Raw genomic sequence first — 20049 nt, 5'->3', positions numbered from 1 at the left:
AATCTATATGTACACCATAGCTAAAACTTAACTTGGGCTAAAACTGTTAACAAAGGCATAGCTACTTAAGCATCCCAAATTTCCCCATTTATCCTCTCCAAAGAAGATGTACAGATAGGAAGCATATAAAAAGATGCTCCACATCATATGTCAATAGGGAAATGCAAATAAAAATGAGATACCACCACAACTTATTAAGATGGCCAGAATTCAGAACATTGGTATCAACAAATAATGGCAAGGATATAGAGCAACAGGAACTTACATACATTGCTCCTGGGAATGCAAAATGGTATGGCCACTTTGGAAGACAGTTTGGTGGTTTCTTACAAAACTAAACATACTCTTATCATACAATCCAACAATCATGTTCCTTGGTATTTACCCAAGAGTTAAAAATGTACGCACACAAGACAACCTGCACAAGGATATTATAACAGCTTTATTCATAACTGCCAAAACTTGGAAGCAACAAAGACATCCTTCAGTAGGTGAATGGATAAACAAACCATGGTATATCCAGAAAACAGAATATTATTCAGAGCTAAAATAAATGAGCTACCAAGGCATGAAAAGACATGAAAAAAATGCAAATACCTATTACCATATGAAAGAGGCCAATGTGAAAAGCAACATCCTGTATGATCCCAACTATATGACATTCCAGAAAAAAATAAATCTATGGAGACGGTGAAAAGATCAGTAATTTTCAGGAATTGAGGGGGGGGATGGATAATAGTCAGAGCACAGAGAATTTTTAGGGCAGTGAAACTACTCTGTAGGATACTATAATGGCGGATACATGTCATTATAAATTTGTCTAAACCCATAGAATATACAACACCAAGAGTGAACCCTAAAGCAAACTATGGACTATGAGTGATAATGCTGTATCAATTTGGGTTGTAATAAATGTACCACTCAGGTGGGGGCTATTAATAATGGTGGAGGCTATGCATGTGTAGGGACAGAAGATACTTGGAAAATCTCTATACCTTCTGTTCAATTTGCTGTAGAAAATTTTCTCCTCTAAAAAATAAAGTCTATGGGGTGCCTGGGTGGCTCAGCCATTAAGCATCTGCCTTCGGCTCAGGTCATGATCCCAGGATCCTGGGATCAAGCCCAGCATGGGGCTCCCTGCTCAGCGGGAAGCCCGCTTCCCCTCTCACACTCCCCTCGCTTGTGTTCCCTCTCTCGCTGTCTGTCAATAAATAAATAAAATCTTTAAAAAAATAAAATAAAATAAAAAAATAAACAATAAAGTCTATTAGTAAAAAATAAAGTTCCCCACTCATCATTCTATTGTGAAAAATAAGAACATATTAGTTTTATTTGTACACATATTTGTACACATTTGTACACATATTTGTAATATGCCATAGGGGAAAAAGAAATGACACTGGAATTTCTAGGAATATAAAAGTTTGTAACTTACATACGTATTTATTTTATAGTTGGGCAGAAGTGAGTGACAAATTAGATACTTTTCATTTAAGCAAACCAAACCTAGTCAGTAAAGGCTGAACAAAGTCCAAATTACTGAATTGGCTAATGCTAGTAATTGTCTCCTTGAGGGCAGAGGCTATTTTTCATTCATCTTTGTATCCCATACAACTGGCACAAACCCCAGAAGATGGCACTTGATAGAGGTCATTGAGTTTAATTTATGTGGAACACTGAAGAGATATGCATGAAGTGTGGACACCCAGGTTCCAAACAGGCTTTAGCAAAATATGCCACAATGAACAGACTTGCCAAAAGTAGTTAAGAGATCTAGAGTATGAAGCTGTGCTTTTAAACATGGCATCATTCTTCGTTTACTTGGTTAGAAATAATAACAGATAACTTTATGCCACAGAATATGCTAAATGCTTTACTATTCCACTTAACTGCCATTCCCATTTTACTGATAAATGAAAATTCAGAGACTTTAAATAACATGGCCAGTGAGTAGCAAAGCCAGGATTTAAATTCTGGCAACTTTATTATGGTTTAATACCCTAAAACTACACTATACAGTTTTTTAAGAGAGAAGCATTTACAATCTGCATGTCTTCTCATTTAAAACTATACAGTGCTGTATTAGTTTTATTTATACATAGCTAAAACTTGCATTTGTCTGGCATCATATATACAGATCTTTCTCCACTTGTGATAGGGTTATATCACAATAAACTCATCAGAAATTGAAAATATCTTAACTCAAAAATGTATTTAAGACACCTAACCTATGAACGTCATAGCTTACTTAGCCTAGCCTACCTTAAATATGCTCAGAAAACTTATATTAGGAGTAGGGAAGATGGCAGCAGAATAGGAGTACCCTAAGTTTGCCTTACCCCACGAATACAACTAGAAAACTATGAAATCATCTTACATACCCCAGAAATTGACCTGAAGACTACAGAACAAACTCCACAACTAAAAGTAGAGAAGAGGCCACATTAAAGAAGACAGAAGTGTGGAGACATGGTCTGGGAGAAAAATGGATCATAGCAGCTACTGTGGAAAGGGTGCCACGGTAGCAGAGAAAGACAGAAGATAGACTAGCACAGAAGGGAGTGCATGAGGAAGATGACTCCCCAGAGCAACTGGCTTGGAAAGTGAGAGGGGTTGAATTCTGAATTCTGGCAACCAGCCAGGCTTTGTCTGGAGTTCTAAAGGTCAGGGGGTTTGGCTCAGTGGGAGCCCAGAGGCTTCGGGGAAGCTCCTGGAGAGAGGGCAGGATGAACAGCCTGAGGACATACAGTATAGAAAGAGCAATCTGAAGAATACCTACGGCACACAGTGAGGACATTATTCACTCTTCTCAGAGCACTTCCTTAAGAGGTAGTGTTCAGAGACACCTCTCAGGAACAAAGGAGCTGGCCAACCCATTTCCCTCCCCACTCTTTAGAATAAACACAGAGCCTACTCTGGGAACAAGTGCAGCGCCAGCACTGCCTAACTTGCTTACACCAAGCCCTGCCCCCGTGCACTCCAGTGGAAATGCCCTTGCCAATCACTCTTGCCTCAGTCCCAGCACAGTAAGCCCCCTCCGTCAGAAGATCAGCCCAAACCCCTGCTCACACTGTGTCTCCCAACTTGGGAGTTTTGTAGGGCCTCAGTTCTGGAGGCAGTGGTAACAGGTCTCAGTTCATGAGCAGACCAGAGCACACCTAGTTAAAAAGCTCTACATTCAGACCAGGAACCAAACACTGCCCACAACAGGCAAAGAGAGCCTCTGCAGGCAACTAGCCTGAAGGATGAAGCAGCCAGGACAAAACAGCAAAGTACATGCAACACACATTAGAGACATTCCCTGAAGTGCTAGACCCTGGGGTACAGGGTACACTACATAGCAGGGCACTACGGGACCTCTTCTTCAAAAGGCCATTACCCTCAAGGACAGAAGTAGATGACTTTCCTAATACCCAGAAGCAGGCACAGAGACTTAAACAAAATGAGAAGACAGAGGAATTTGTCCCAAGTGAAAGAACAGGACAAGGTTGTGGCTAGAGATCTAAGTGAAACAGATATAAGTAACATAGATGATAGAGAATTTAAAGAAATGATCATAAAGATACTCACTGGACTTGAGAAAGAGTGGAAGATAACCATTTACCAAACATTTAAAGAAGAGTTAATACCTATTCTTCTCAAACTATTCAAAAAAAAAAAAAAAACAGAAAAGGAAGGAAAACTTCCAAATTCATTCTATGAGGCCAGCCTTACCCTGATACCAAAATCAAGGACACCATAAAAAAAGAGAACTGCAGGCCAATATCTCTGATGAACATAGATGCAAAAATCCTCAACAAAATGCTAGCAAACAGAACCCAGCAATACATAAAAAAAAATATTCACCACGATCAAGTGGGATTTATTCCTGGGTTGCAAGGATACTTTGATAATAGCAAATCAATCAACATTATATACCACATTAATAAAACAAAGGCTAAGAACCATATGATTCTTTCAACAGATGCAGAGAAAGCATTTGACAAAGTACAACATCCATTCATGATAAAAACTCTCCACAAAGTAAGTTTAGAAGGAACATACCTCAACATAATAGAGGCCATTTATGAAAAAAACCACAGCTAACATCATCCTTAATGGGAAAAAAACTGGGAACTTTTCACCTAAGGTCAGAAATGAGACAAGTATGTCCACTCTCACCACTTTTATTCAACATAGTACTGGAAGTCCTAGCCTCACCGATCAGACAATAAAAAGAAATAAAAGGCATCTAATTCAGCAAGGAAGAAGTATAACATTCATTATCTGCAGATGACCTGATACTATAGATAGAAAATCCTGAAGACTACACCAAGAAAACTGCTAGAACTGATTCAAATTCAGTAAAGTTGTGAGATACAAAATCAATGTCCATAAATCTGTTGCATTTCTATATACCAATAATGAAGCAGCAGAAAGAAATTAAGAAAAATAAATCCCATTTACAATTGCACTAAAAATAATAAGATATCTAGGAATAAGCCTAACCAAAGAGGTAAAAAGATCTGTACTCTGAAAACTGTAAAACATTGATGAAAGAAATTGAAGATGACACAAAGAAATGGAAAAATATTCCATGCTCATGGATTGGAAGAACAAATATTATTAAAATGTCTATACTACCCAAAGTAATCTATGGTTTAATGCAATCTCTATCAAAATACCAACAGCATTTTCACAGAACTAAAAAAATTCTAAAATTTATACAGAACCACTAAAGGCCCTGAATAGCAAAAGCAATTTTGAAAAAGAAAAGCAAAGCTGGAGAGGCATCACAATTTTGGACTTCAAGTTATACTACAAAGCTGTAGTAATCAATGCAGTATGGTACTGGCCAAAAATAGACACACAGATCAACAGCACAGAATAGAAAATCCAGAAATAAACCTACAATTATACGGTCAGTCTTTGACAAAGCAGGAAAGAATATGCAATGGGAAAGGGAAGTCTCTTCAACAAATGGTGTTGAGAAAACTGGTCAGCAACATGCAAAAGAATGAAACTGGACCACTTTCTTACATCATACACAAAAATAAAATCAAAATGAATTAAAGACCTAAATGTGACACCTGAAACTATAAAAATCCTAGAAGAGAACACAGGTAGCAACTTCTTTGACATCAGCCATAGCAACCTTTTTCTAGGTAGGTTCCCTGAGGCAAGGGCAATAAAAGCAAAAATAAACTATTGAGACTACCTCAAAATAAAAAGTTTCTGCACAGCAAAAGAAACAATCAACAAAACTAAAGGGCAACTTACTGAATGGGAGAAGATATTTGCAAATGACATACTTGATAAAGGGTTAGCATCCAAAATATATAAAGAATTTATACAACTCAACACCCAAAAAATGAATAATCCAATTAAAAAATGGGCAGAAGACATGAACAGATATTTCTCCAAAGAAGACATACAAAGGGCCAAAGACACTCATCATCAGAGAAATGCAAATCAAAACCATAATGAGATATCACCTCACACCCTTTAGGATGGCTAAAATCATCAACACAGAAATAAGTGTTGGCAAAGATGTGGAGGGAAAGGAACCCTCTTGCGCTGCTGGTGAGAATGCAAAGTGGTATAGCTACTGTGGAAAACAGTATGAAGGTCATCAAAAAGTTAAAAAATAGAATTACCCTTAAGATCCAGCAATCACACCACTGGGTATTTACCCAAAGAATACAAAAACACTAATTCAAAGGGATACATGCACCCTGATGTTTATAGCAATATTATTTGCAATAGCCAAAATATGGAAGCAGCCTGTGTCGATCAATTGATGAATGGATAAAGGAGGTGATATGTATCCATATATGATGGAATATTATTCAGTCATAAAAAAGAATGAAATCTTGCCATTTGCAACAACATGAATGAAGCTAGAGGATATAATGCTGAGCGAAATAAGTCAGAGAAAAACAAGTAACATGATTTCACTCATAAGTGGAATTTAAGAAACAAATGATCATGGGGGGCAGGAGGAAAACCAAAAACCGCACTTTTTTTTTAACTTTTTTGTTTTGTTTTGTTTTTTTAATTCATGGGAGACAGAGAGATAGGCAGAGGCAGAGGGAGAAGCAGGCTCCCTGCTGCAAGACTCGATCCCAGGACCCTGGGATCATGACCTGAGCCGAAGGCAGACGCTTAACCAACTGAGCCACCCAGGCACCCTGAGAAACACACTCTTAAATGTAGAGAACTGATAGGTACTAGAGTAGAAGTGAGTGAGAGAATGGGTTAAACTGGTGATGGGGATTAAAGAGTGCACTTGTTGTGATGAGCACCAAGTGATATGTGGAATTGTTGAATTACTATATGGTACCCCTGAAACTAATATAACACTGTATGCTAACTGGAATTAAAACAAAAACGTAAACTTACATTAGCCTATGATTGAGTAAACTCAGCTAGCACAAAGCCTATTTTATAATAAAGTGTTGACTATCTCATATAATTTATTGAATATTGCACTGAAAGTACAAAACAGAATGATTGTATGAGTACCCAATGGCTGTAATGGGTTGTTTAGCCTCACGGCTGACTGGGAGCTGTAAGCTCTCCACCATTGCCCAACATCACAGCAGAGTACTGTACTTCTTATCACTAACCCAGGAAAATATTAAAATTCAAAACTTGAAGTATGGTTTCTACTGAATGTGTATCACTTTTGCATCTTTGTAAAGTTGAAAAATCCTAAGTTGACCCATCATAAATCAAGGACTGTCCATATATTAGCTGCCAAAGGGATGTGTCTTAAATATTCACTCTTAAGTGATTATATTTTTACTTTTTTTTTCTATTTCTCTTTGTGTAATATTTTAGTAAGAGGCAGGAGGGAAAAGGAATGGAGGAAATGTTTTTACTATCAAAGTGTTTCTTCAGTTACCAGCTTTCCTCTTCACAACTACATAAATAAGGACATTTTAATACCCTAATTAATAACCATTTTTAACTCTATGACATGTTTTTATTGCCATCCTCTCATTAAAAATCTAATGAATATTAGCATACTGACAAGGATAATAAATGCCAACAATTCATATCCAGTTATTAAAGCTAATGGTTCTCCCATTGGAATGTAATATATGTTTCAGCTTTTTTGCCAAAAGCTCAAGGATACTTTTATCTCCAGCCGACCAATTGCACATTTAATTTAATACCTATTAAATGCAAACAGCAACCCGGAAATTACATTAGAGTTGTTACCCGAGCCATCAAGAGCCAGTAACTAGAAAGTGAAGATTAGGTAAAGGACTAATAATAGCTGCAGAATAGAAATGATAAGCAAATTCCTGCCTCAGCAAAGTGGCTTCTTTGAGCAGACAAAATAAGTCTTATGACAGACTCTAAGCACAACAGCAGGACAGATATTACTGCTTCTCACACAAAGCTGAGAGAAGTATCATTTTAAACACTTTTGTTTCTAAGAACCCTTCCAATGAGCAGATCTTACCTCTGAATTCTATTTTGTTTGGGTTTCCAGAAACAACAACATTTTTTGTTTTGTTTTACTAGTTCTCTGAATTGCTAATTTGACACATTCTTTCAAAAGGGAACCTTTTTTAAAAAATAAAATTAATTAGAAAAGCTACAGAAATTGATTTGGACCCATAGAAAGGACTTTCTACCTGAAAACCTTGTTGGACGTGATATTAAGAAAAGTGTCAAAGAGTGTATTGCTTACCAACAGAGACATATTGCCTGTCTAAAAAGTGAATTACTCTAAATCTAGACAAAGCCACATGTCCGCTTATTTCTAAATATTGTGATATAGCCATTGGTTTGGCACTTGCACATTATTGCACGAAGTATAAAATGAATTTTTATACTTTTCTTCAAAATACTTTGTTTTCCTTGAAATGAGCAGCTTCATGATTGATAAATCCTAGATGACCTTTTTGGACTCAGTCTAGAAAAGTCAAGGAAATTTCAAAACTTTTTTCTAAATATTTGAATTGTCTCCTTACTTTACAAATCAATATATAGATAAGCATTAGAATATAAATTCAGGAAAACATAAGACTGGTTTTTATTTTTATAAAATCAATTTTTAGAGAAAAATCATTTTCCTCATAAGCATGAGATATTAGTGAAAGATTTAAGATTAGTAAGAGTTGAGGTGAGTGAACTTAGAGGTGAATGTTATCGGGAGAGATGGTCATCCTTAGACCTCTTGGTTGTTGGCATATCTTGCTGGGTATGCCAAGACTGCAAGGCCCAGACCACACTACCCAATCCATTACTCAGGGTTATTATGCACCTGGTTGCTCAAAAGCAGATGTAATGTCTTCTCTCCCCAGCTCTAACAAAGGACAAATTAGCTTACTCTTGGTATAAACACAGTGGATTCCCCAAGCTCAGTATTCCTCAACTGCAACACAAACCTGTTATGTGTAGCTCATCGCTCCCATGGAACTTGAGTAGAAGAGCAACCATACAACCATGCTCATGTGCCATGAGTATGAGTAATAAGGTATTTGGTCTCTGACCCAGGAGTCTCATACCTTCAGTCAGCACCTGTGAAACATTAATAACTTCTTAACTTCTAAAGAGGGCAAAATCTAATTCAAGATCTGACAAATGTTACTTAAGGTAAAGCTAATTAAACTCTCTAAGCATTAGTTTCCCCATATGTAAAAAAGGAGACATGATAATGCCAATCTTGAGTTTTTAAGAGTACTGAATATTATACGTATGAAGTCTCTAGTACAAAGAAAATGCTCAGCAAATGTTTGCTTTTCCTTAAGTATTGCTACATAAAGGAGTATTTAAAACCATATCAAAAGAAGTGTAAGTTTATTCTAGGCATTTACATTCTCCACATTTATTCAAGTGCAACTTGCAGCCCTTAGAAAGTTTTTTATAGAAATCTAATATTGAAGGGTGCCTGGGTGCTAGAGTTGGTTAAGCATCCAACTCTTGGTTTCAGCTCAGGTCATGATCTCAAAGTCATGAGCTCGAGCCCTCAGTTGGACTCCATGCTCAGCATGGATTCTGCTTGGGATTCTCTCTCCCTCTTCCTCTGTTCCTCCCATTCCTGTATGTTCTCTAATAAATAAAACCTTTAAAAAAAATCTAATATTGAATCATACTACACAATTATACTGAACGCTATGTGATCTCATCATAGTATTTCTTTAATATATGGCTACATTCTATTTTAATTCTATTAAAAATATTTTAAATGCATTGTCTATATTCATAAATTATATCACATGCAATTTTCTATTCTGTAACATTTTATAAAATAAACTGCAGCTTTTCCATTAATTATATTTTAGAATACTTTGATAAAGACTGGAATTATCTTATTTCCTTAAAATATGTATTGGGGGAACTCCAAATCTTTCTGAGATGTGTGCTTTTATGTGGAGTGGTGGGGGTAGTTCTTGGACAGATTTCTCCATTCCTTTCACTGTTATTGCTCTTAGTCTGGATTCCTGCAGGGAAAGGCTTTGTCAGTTTTGTCCACATTCCATTTTCTCACTTTTACTACAGAGGCTGACAAGGTGACATATTTGCTTTCTATCCTCTCTTATAGTTCACTGGGACCATGTTGTCCCAGTTATGCGTGAGGCCTGAAAAAAAAAAAAAGGCCAATCAATGTTTGTTGTGGTGGACTGAAGATAGCTAGAGGAGAATCTCCTCTCTCAATACATCCTTATCCACCCTTATTACCAGCCCATTACAATAGATCCAGTCTTATATTCATACTTTATGGCCAAAGGAAGCTTCATGGCAAAAAAACACCCCCTCCCTCAATGAACTAGGATCTGGTAAAATCCCCAGCCTTTTGTTTGTTAACTGCTTCCCCACCATTCATTCTCTCAGCCTTTGCTAGTCTGACTTTCGTGGTTTACTTCACTCTATGGAAGCCCATTTACTTTGCCTGGTGGTTTCCTTTACCTCAGTTGAATCATAGATGAAATGGTACTTCCTTCTGCCCAAGCGTATCTTTGCTATGCTTTCCACAATTTCTTCAAAATCATTTCTCTGTTACAGCACTGACAGCACACATACCCACACACACATGCATATGCGTGTGTACACATACATGAATTTTAGTCATTTCAGTGAGATTAGGGGAAATAGTTTCAAATAATTAGACTGAAACAAATATGTCCATCATATATTCGGGAGGACAGAAAGAATTTAACTCAAAAAGGTTAAGAAAGATTAAAGAGGTCAATGATAACCTGGGGTATAGAGAAAACTGCTAGAAAACTATTACAGCGATTCACACAAGGCAACTGCCTTGAAACTGAGGAGTTCTCTGATGAGAAAAATACAATGTGGATGAAGTGACAGGATCTATTATAGGAATGGATTGGATATGGGGGAAAGATGAAGAAAGAAATTAAAAGATTAAGATTTCAGTCCTGTAGGACACTTCAGAAAAACAGGCACATATGTGGAGGGCGAGGGAAACCTTAAGTGTAAAATATAAGGTAAATAGTGAAGAGTTTTAAGCTTGATATAAAGACAGAATCCCAAATGAGTCTCCACCCTATTGGTGGACTGAGAAAGAGGACCAACCTTTTGACCTAGTTTTGCAGACCTGAGAGCAAGCCACCAACCTAGATGTGTTCCCTGAAGCCCCCAGAATAGATGGCTTTTCTAGGAGAAGTAAAAGGAGAGGTGCATGGGACCAAGACTTGAGGTCTCAGCTGGAATCACAAGGAAGAAGGTGAAGCATAAAAGAAACTTGGACCATTTCAAGAATTGGTTTCTACCTTTCCTTTAAATTTCTTTTGTTGTCATAACTGAAATTTTATCCTCTTCACATTAATCCCATTTTTCCAAATTGACTCTTGCTTTGTTGTTCTGTAACCATATTTATAGCTATTCACAAAAATTTCATAAAATGTTCAGATTTTAGTGGCATTTTATATTGCTATTCAATTATATATATAATTATATATTATATATATTATATATAACATATAAACTGAAATTCTCATCCATTATTTCCAGTTCTGTAATATTCATAAAAGGTTATGAAAAATGCAAAGCTGAGCTTTCTATTAACTACAATGTAGACTACCTACGTCAACATGTAATGTGTACTATTATCTGGTTTGTTAGATACTTCCGCCAATTTTCAACCTAATTTTTGATGTTTCTCACCTATTCATTTTAACTTATTTAGTAAATAAAATTTCATGGGATAATCTGCCATATATTTTACTGACTATCAATACTCCCAAATGCTTTTTCTTTATTCAACAATTTTTATATTTTGTCATCCAAATAATTGAGTTTGAATGCTGGTTTACCCTCGCTAGCCTCCTTTTTATCTCAAGTCTTCTAACACTATAAGAGGCAGTAAGCACAAGATTTCTTTAAAAAATAGCATATGGAGAAAAAAAATCAATGAAAATTAGTTAGCAAAATAGTTTAAAGAAAACAAGAGCAGAATTATAACAGGAAAATATTTAAGTCAGTAGCAAAAATGAATTATTTTATTAATCCAAAATGATTATATGTAAAGTACATCCCAGAGAATTCTGGCTTGAATGGTTGTGTTCAAAGGCCCAATACATTTGTAAAATCTGTATGCCTTCAGCAAGAAAAGAACAGAGAAGAGAACATGGCATCAGAGTAGTTAAAGCATTCTAAGATTGTAAGTCCAGTGCATTGGATTAAAACGCTGGACTTGAAATCTCAAAATCAAGTTACTGCACCTCATAGCAACAGGTTCAAAAGACATCATGGAGCAGGGACACAAATATCACCAAAGGTACACTGGGATTAAAATAAAGATATTGAAAAAAGCAAGAAATACAAATCTACCAGCCAGGGGGAGGAAAAGATGCCTCCTGAAACAAGGGGAAAAAACATACCAGTTGTATTAAGCAAAAGAAAACAAGACAAAAATATAAGTTTTACATTAGTAACATGGAAAGTTGTTTTTTGTTTGCTTTAATAAAATTAGATGGATACTTGCTGTTGTGGAGATCTTATGGAAGTAGATCTATAAGCAAACAGAATATGCTGAAAATACACAATCACCTACACCTCTAATTTTACAGGACTTTGAAATGTATGTAGTCATTAAAGGGTACCAAAAGTTGGTTTTGTTTTCTCATTTAAAGTGGGAATGTGCTCAGCACTATGCTATGCACTGGACCACAATGATGCTCTTTGTGAGTATGGAGTCCAGAGAAGAAAACAGTTAAGCAATACTGTCATACAACAATGCAACTGTGATACAAGGTGTCAGGGAAGTCATTGGAAGGGATACCTCCTCCAGAGGCAAGAGGCTGAAAAGGCTTTTTGATCAGGAAGCTAAGGTGAAAAAGAGTTAGAAGATAGCCAAGTGATAAAGGGGTCTTAGTCAAGAAAGAGGGCACAGCCCATGAAAGTCCAGAAGTGAGGGTATACAGAAGGCTCAAGGGAATGAAAGGATTTCAGCATTTCCAGGGAGTAGATGTGACTAGGAAGTAGCAAGAAAAGTCCTCTGGCAAATGGCACTCCTGGGTTTTGTTTTTGTTTTGTTTTGCAGATTTTTCAAACCATCACAGTTCTCATTTTTGATGAAATGATAAATGCAGTCTTTTTTTTTTTTTTGTAATGGGATCTTAGAATATATCCTGAAAACACCTTCAAGTCAACCTGAAAATTTATGATTCTGACAAAAATAAAGCATTAATCTTTTTTAAATGAGCAAAATGGGTATGTTGCCTATAAGCATGGTTAATCAGAGAGACCCCACCCCCCCAAAAAAAACATTACCCATGCAAGTCCCATCAGAGAACCAGAGAGTAAGGAAATAAAAGTCTACAAATGAAATTTGAATAGTTTATTTTGTAAATGATGTTGGGGAGAAACTTCATAATTTAAATTTGATTTGAATTTATTATATAAAAAGATATCATATGGATAGACAAAAGTGCCACAAGCAAAGAAAAAAAAAGTATAGACCTAGATAACAGAAGTGGGGGAAGGTCCCGGGAGGGAAGCATCAAGAGAGAAAAAATATAAATATGTTCTTTGGATTAGTATTAACAATGGGTTAGTTATCAGCTACCAAATGCAGATCAGATCATCATTAGTTCATCTTCTGTTCTTTTACTATGGCCAAAGTGCTTTCCCTTCATAGTCTAATTTAATTTTTTAAATAATTCTCTGATATGAGTTAACATCCAGTTAACATCCAGTTTTATAAACAAGTAAAATGAGGCTTACAGAATTTATAAAACTAGCCTCAGTCACCCAGGTGCTTTCTGACCCCTAAGCCTATATAAGGTATTCATCCCTGCTGGAAGAGAACATATCACTGAGAAGAGGGACTAATGAGATTATCTGAAGATCTGGCCTAAATACTTCTCTAAAACATACCACACAAGGAAGAGAGCATGAATTTTTTATAAATCTTTTGGGGACATCCTTGATGGATTGGTGCAATTTAGCATTCTTTGCTAAGACAAGCAAAGACCTGGATTTAATTCTTGCTCAATCAGTTCACAGATTCTAACACTGGTCAGCTGTCTTGTACATATATTTTGATACTCACAAGGGAAGGTGGGTGAGAGTGAATGCAAATAAGCAGTTTCCTCATCTCAGTTCAAAGCCCGGAGGGAGGTCAAAAGCCTCTTTCCCTATAGAGAATTAACTGCAGTGATCATGGTCACCAGCCCCCTTTAGACTCAGTATCCAAGTCTCTTATTCTCAATATACCCCCAGAAATTCTGATTCAACTAATCTTGGTATAGCCCAAGCACTGATAATTTTTAAATTTCCTCATCATGCTAAAATGTATCCAGGGCTGAGAGCCACTGCAAGCATGCAAAAAAATGAGACTTATTTTACTTTTATTAAATCTCCAAATGTCTCTGCTTATAAACAACTTCAATATTTCCTAAGAAAATAGGAAAATATAAATAAAAAGTGAAAGCTCAGTGGCCAAGACAAATAAAGGACAAAAATGAAGTACCTCAATTGTAGAGTTAGGAGTCTAATTTCCAAACAATATAAAAGTACTGAAACTTTGACAGATGGATTTTTTTTTAAACATCAGGGGAAGTTGTTCTCAAAACTGAATATTTTGTACAACTATTTTATTTGAAGCAGAAGGGTACTAATGAAATTGCCTTTTCAGAAAGTCATAAATAAGAGCAAAATATCCCTAGATCCTTAGGTATCAATTTTCCACATCAATCATCTGTTTTGCTAGAAAACTAGCATTGCTCTATAGTGTTTTTCCCATTCTCCAGTAATCATGATTTTGCATAATACGACTTCAGAAACAACTATCAAAAATGCAACTGATTTGATTATACCCAGATTTCTAAGTCCAAGTAAATAAGCATTTTATAGAAAAAGTACATTTTATAAAGCTTCAATGTTTTCTTCTCACTCACAATAGGAAAAATATTGACTATGGGAAAGAAGTAATAGACTGTATTTGGTTTCAGATGCAGGTGCTCTTTGATATAATTTTAGATCCTAATATATGAATCCCAAAATCCTCTTGTCAGTTCATGAAAATATTTGATCAGACAATTGAGCCTAAGCAATAAAATGGCCTATATATTTTAACAGCACTTAATATCCCAATATCCTGGGGCACCTGGGTGGCTCAGTCGTTAAGCGTCTGCCTTCGGCTCAGGTCATGGTCCCAGGGTCCTGGGATCGAGCCCCACATCGGGCTCCCTTCTCCGCGGGAAGCCTGCTTCTCCCTCTCCCACTCTCCTGCTTGTGTTCCAGCTCTCACTGTGTCTCTCTCTGTCAAATAACTAAATAAAATCTTTAAAAAAAGAATATCCCAATATCCTGCCTAATTTTATGGCTTTACAGGATTAAAAAAAATAGCATCTTGAGTATGAATGTATTTGGTTCTTCTAAGCTCAAAAAATAATAATTTTAACTTAAATTGATTGGTTGCCATTTCAAAAATTATGTTGTATTTGCAAAACACTTTTTTGCCTGAGTATATGTCCTAGAGTAAATTTGATTATTTAATGCTGTCTGATATTCTTCCAGGAAAAAAAAAATGTTTAGAGAATTTGATCCTCCAACTACAAATTCTTTTACTGCAATCCTTCTCTTCCTAAAATCCTAATTCTGAACCTTTAGAAAGACCAAAGAGGATTTATACCTTGGGCCTGATAAGGATGATTTGCAATTATCCCAGCCAGTCTTCTGAGTACCTGGATTGATATGCAGGTCTTGAGGAATCTAAAAAGGCTACAAGCTAGACTATTGAAGTTGTCCTAAATTTCTTTTATCTGGAAGATTCAATTAGTTTTATGACAAATCCATTAAATTCAGGAAATAAACTCCATTCTGAGGCTGTCAAAAAAGGAACAGAGGATAAGCTAGTTCAGGAGCTTTGGGCATGCCTGACACTAGTCAGATTTCATTGTCAGGTGATGGTCCTAGGAGTTCTATGGACTCAACCACTGATTGACAGCTCATTGGTAGATGGATCTTGCAGGGTGGGAATAGTATAATATTAGAGCTCCAGGGATGATGGGTATAACTCTATCATCAACTCACTACTCATTTTATATAGTTCTGTGTATTTTCAACTCTACAAACCAAGGATCACCTAGTAGCTTCCTTTACAATGCACAGAGATTGTGTGCTATTAACTTTCATGATAGACAATAGGATTTGCCCTGTATCCACCTTTAAAGATACTTGATTTCAACTAATTCATGATTTAAAAGCTTTTGGCTCTCAATTTTTAGTAAGTATCTTCTCATGAAACCAATGTTTTGATATATTTTGTGTTGTTTTTAAAAACTCTATTTAGTAGCCCATGCAACTTTATCTCTGGTAAATAAGCCATCTTATGTATAGAACTATTTTTTGAAGTACTAAAAACAGCTCAAACCTTATCTTTCCAAACACATACACCCACACACACACCCCTGTTGTCAAGAAGTCCCAAGAGTCTGGAATAAGAATCTTTAAATATTCACTGAAACTGGCCAAATAATATATTTTTTTATTTTTATATTATTTATGTATTCATAGTTATATAAAAATTTATGCCAAAAAATCAAAGTAGTTTTATACTTTATTATATCTATCTTTCTAGTGCCTTGTGAATTGGCAGAACCACTTTACAGTAAGAAAATTATGTTGAAAACATAGTCTTAAGGTTTAGATTTTTCAGGAAACTCCCACCCCCACCCCCACTCATAACCCAGGCAGAGATAAGATTCCTAGTAATTTTCAGTACCTTTCAGATCCCAGTCCCACTCTTTCTACAGGCCCAAGGCTCTGTGTCCTGTCCCCACACAATAATTCTCCAGTCCTCCCCACCAGAGCAGCATAGCCCTAGCTCATGCATTCTGCTCTGGTTTTCATTTCCCTTTCTGACAGCTGGGGATTTCTATTTCTTTCTTGCATGCCCAGCTATGAATTTAAGGACATTTAAAAAATATATATTTTATTCAGCATTTCCAGGCCACGAATTTGGAGGATCTCTGTATTATTTTTGTTAACTTGATTTCAAACAAGAAAAGCCCTTGGTTTTCTACCATGTTCATCCATCACTTCCACAATTGAAAAAATGATTTTATAAAAGGAACATGCTTCAGTGTATTGCCTGATAGTTTCCCATTTAAACTTTAACTTAGATTTTTTTGAAAAAAACAGAAAAGCCAAATATTTCTTATTTAATATAAAAAAGCATCAATATCTTTCAAACATACCTAATAACCTAGAAACAATGTAAAAATCCAAAAAATCCACATTAATCAATGGACTGATTTCTCAGCTCTAATGGTCCATCTAACTCCCTGATTCTGCATTCTTCTGATTCTATTGCAGAAGTCACATAGCACTCAATTTTCACACCAAACCTCTTCACATTCCCAAGTGAAAATCTTGGCTCTGGTAAGTTTCTTTCTTTCTTTTTTTTTTTTTTTTTAAGATTTTATTTTATTTATTTGTCAGAGGGAGAAGGAGAGAGGGAGAGCGCACAAGCAGGCAGAGTAGCAGGCAGAGTGAGAAGCAGGCTCTCACTGAGCAAGGAGCCCGATGCAGGACTCACTCAATCCCAGGACCCTAGGATCATGACCTGAGCCGAAGGCAGACACTTAACCAACTGGTGGCTCTGGTAAGTTTCAACACTGGTCCCTCTGACCTTCTCTCCTAAATTCCCATCTCCCATTGCACAATCTAATTTCCACTGGCCATGAGCTTGGTAACAGCCCAGGATAGGTTTCTGAATCATGGTCTCTATGAATACTCCATCCCAATCCCCATGTCCACTGATGACTCTTTTTAACCTACCCATGCTGGACTTTTATTTTTTCTCTCCAAATTTTTATTTAAATTCTAGTTAGTTAACATATAGTATAATATTGGTTTCAGGAGTAGAATTTAGTGATTCATCACTTATATACAACACCCAGTGCTCATCATAACAAGTGCCCTCCTTAATACCCATCACCCATCTAGCCCATTCCCCACCCACCTCCCTCCATCAATCCTATTTGTTCTCTATCAGTAAGAGTCTCTTTATGATTCACTTCCTTCTTTTTCTCCCTTCCCCTGTGTTCATCTGTTTTGTTTTATAAATTCCACATGAGTAAAATCAATAGTATTTGTCTTTCTCTGACTTATTTTGCTTAGCATAATACACTCTAGCTCCATCCACATCGTTGCAAATGGCTGAGTAATATCCCATTGTGTGTGTATGTATGTGTGTGTGCCTGTGTGTGTGTGTGTGTATCACCTCTTCTTTATCCACTCATCAGTCAATAGACACTTGGGCTCTTTTCATAGTTTGGCTATTGTTGATAATGCTGCTATAAACATCAGGGTACACATACCCCTTCAAATCTATTTTTTTGTATTCTTTGGGTAAATACCTAGCAGTGCAATTACTGGATCATAGGGTAGTTCTATTTTTAACTTTTTGAGGAACCTCCATACTGTTATTTCTGAAATGATTCTTAGGTATAGGCTAACAAGACCTCATCCCTAGAGAGTCTGGCATGCCTCACATATATGACCAGCCTCTCTACACAGCCTACCTGGTCTGGCTCAACTGATGACCTCCACAGCTCAAGCAGCGACATTCACTTCCTCCTCAAGCAAACATCACCATGTCATTTCAAGCAAGGTACAATTTCTGAATCTGAAGTAAATGACATTTCAAAGATGGCATTGTTCTACAAATATACTTCACAATAAAGCAAAAGGACACTGCAAAAGGGAAAGGCAATTTTCTCTAACCAAAGGGAAGTCCCTTCTCACTGATAAAATTGCTGACATCTAAAACTATTAACTCAAAGGAAAAAAAAAAAGTCAGGGTGAGAAGAATGAGGGTTTGATCTGGGCTCTGCCTCTTGCTGGCCACAAAACATAAAAATTTAACCTCACAGAGTCTCAGTTTCATTATCTAAGATTCTGCTGGGGAAAATTTTAAATAAGATAATGCCGGTGAAAATATATGTATAAAAGTTAATGTGTCAAATTAATGTAAAGTATGATATCATTGACACAATTATTACTAGACTTCTTGGTCAGGGAAGAAAATGCATGAAAGATATGCAAAATTTGCTCTAAATCTAAAAAGTTGGCCATATTCAATAAAGAATAATCTCACCCCTTTAATTATGGATGGATAAATCTATATATTTTTAAAATTGGGTAAAATAGGAAAGAACCCATAAGCCAGAGATTCTCGCATCTAATGCTCATCTAAAATTAGATTAACTTTAGCCCAAAATGTACATTCCTTCCCTCTATACGTTCAAACTATCCCCAGCATAAATTGTGAAATGTTGGATGGTTAAAATAGGCGATACTCTATGATTAGTTCACATTGTAGAATGAATGATTGAAAGAAGTATAATAGATGATTTGATCCACCAACCCAAATTAACTTTAAAATCTCTCTGCAGTTTCAAAGGGGTCTTTAGTCTGAACTTGAGCATAGTAAGAGGAAACTCATCACGGTGACAAAGCCACTCCATGTATTCATTAGTTTGAAATGGATTGCCTCACCCCAAAATTTCTACCATAAAAAGTTAATCTATCAAAGTGAGAAATTTAAATTCTGTACAGTTGGTACATATTAACTGAAGCAGGGATGGATGCCTCTATTTTGTTAAGAATTAGAATGAAAATATATCAGAATATTTCAACTAAATAGGCTGTCTTATCAAAACCTTCAACATGCCTAAATAAACAATTTTTAAAGACAAAAAAAAAAAGTTAATCTAGTTGGGGGGAGGGAATGAGGAAATAACTGGACAAGAAAACATACACTTTTAAATAAATACAGATGTGTTCATGAAAACAACTCCACCCAAGTATTACAGCAGCTCAGAAAAGTGATGTCGTGATGGGATTACATAAACAAATATTTTTGTTTGGAGACTCAAAGTGCTATAAATGTGATACTTAAAGCAGAACCGAATGTACAGGAGATTTAAAAAAAACTTTCATTGAATCAATAAGTTAACAGTTTAAAGACAAAGCAAATCTAAGCCCCTCCCCCCACTAATTTGTTTCCCCATGTCTCCTTGTCTCCAAGGTAAATATCCTGTAATTTCAAATATTCTCTTTGTGGTATCGTTTTTCTTTCTTTTGCTATTTCAGTCATTATTCTTTGAACACAATCCAGATTATCTCTGTCACTTAAAGTGTGGTGCTCAACAATGAAACAGTAACACTTTAAAAGTGGTGTAACTGGTAACCTTTGTATTTTCATTCCTAGGTAGCAACATACTTTTGTTCATGCAGTCTAGGGTTGTGTTATTGCTATTTGTGACTATATACTCCTAATTCATGTTGAGCTTTCTGGTAATTAAAACTCCTTAATCTTTCTTACATATCCTTTTTATATATCCTACATACAGCACTTGTTCATTTGAGTTTGGGGATATGTATTCAGGGCCTTAAATGTATTCCTGATAATACTTTACTTTGACAAATGTCCTATCTTAAAATAACATGAATACTAGGATTGAAGAATGGGGGCAAGGGTATAAGTGTTGCTATCTGCCATCAATCAAGATCCTGTCATGCAATATCTGTTTTCTGTCATCTAGCTTATTCTATTAGCAAGTTTGATGATTT

General features: G+C 36.1%; 1 protein-coding gene across 1 annotated transcript in view; it reads right to left on the bottom strand.

The window, feature by feature from the left end:
• LOC123861542 (uncharacterized) overlaps positions 1–20049 on the bottom strand; it is a 1204655-nt gene that overhangs the window by 795776 nt on the left and 388830 nt on the right. The window lies entirely within an intron of this gene.

This window comes from Mirounga angustirostris, unplaced genomic scaffold, assembly GCF_029215605.1.
Source record: "Mirounga angustirostris isolate CCGP_5_RB_7025 unplaced genomic scaffold, mMirAng1.0.hap1 SCAF_9, whole genome shotgun sequence".
NCBI lineage: Eukaryota > Metazoa > Chordata > Mammalia > Carnivora > Phocidae > Mirounga > Mirounga angustirostris.
The sequence above is the reverse complement of the archived record's forward strand: the minus strand, read 5'-3'. Positions and strand labels throughout refer to the sequence as shown.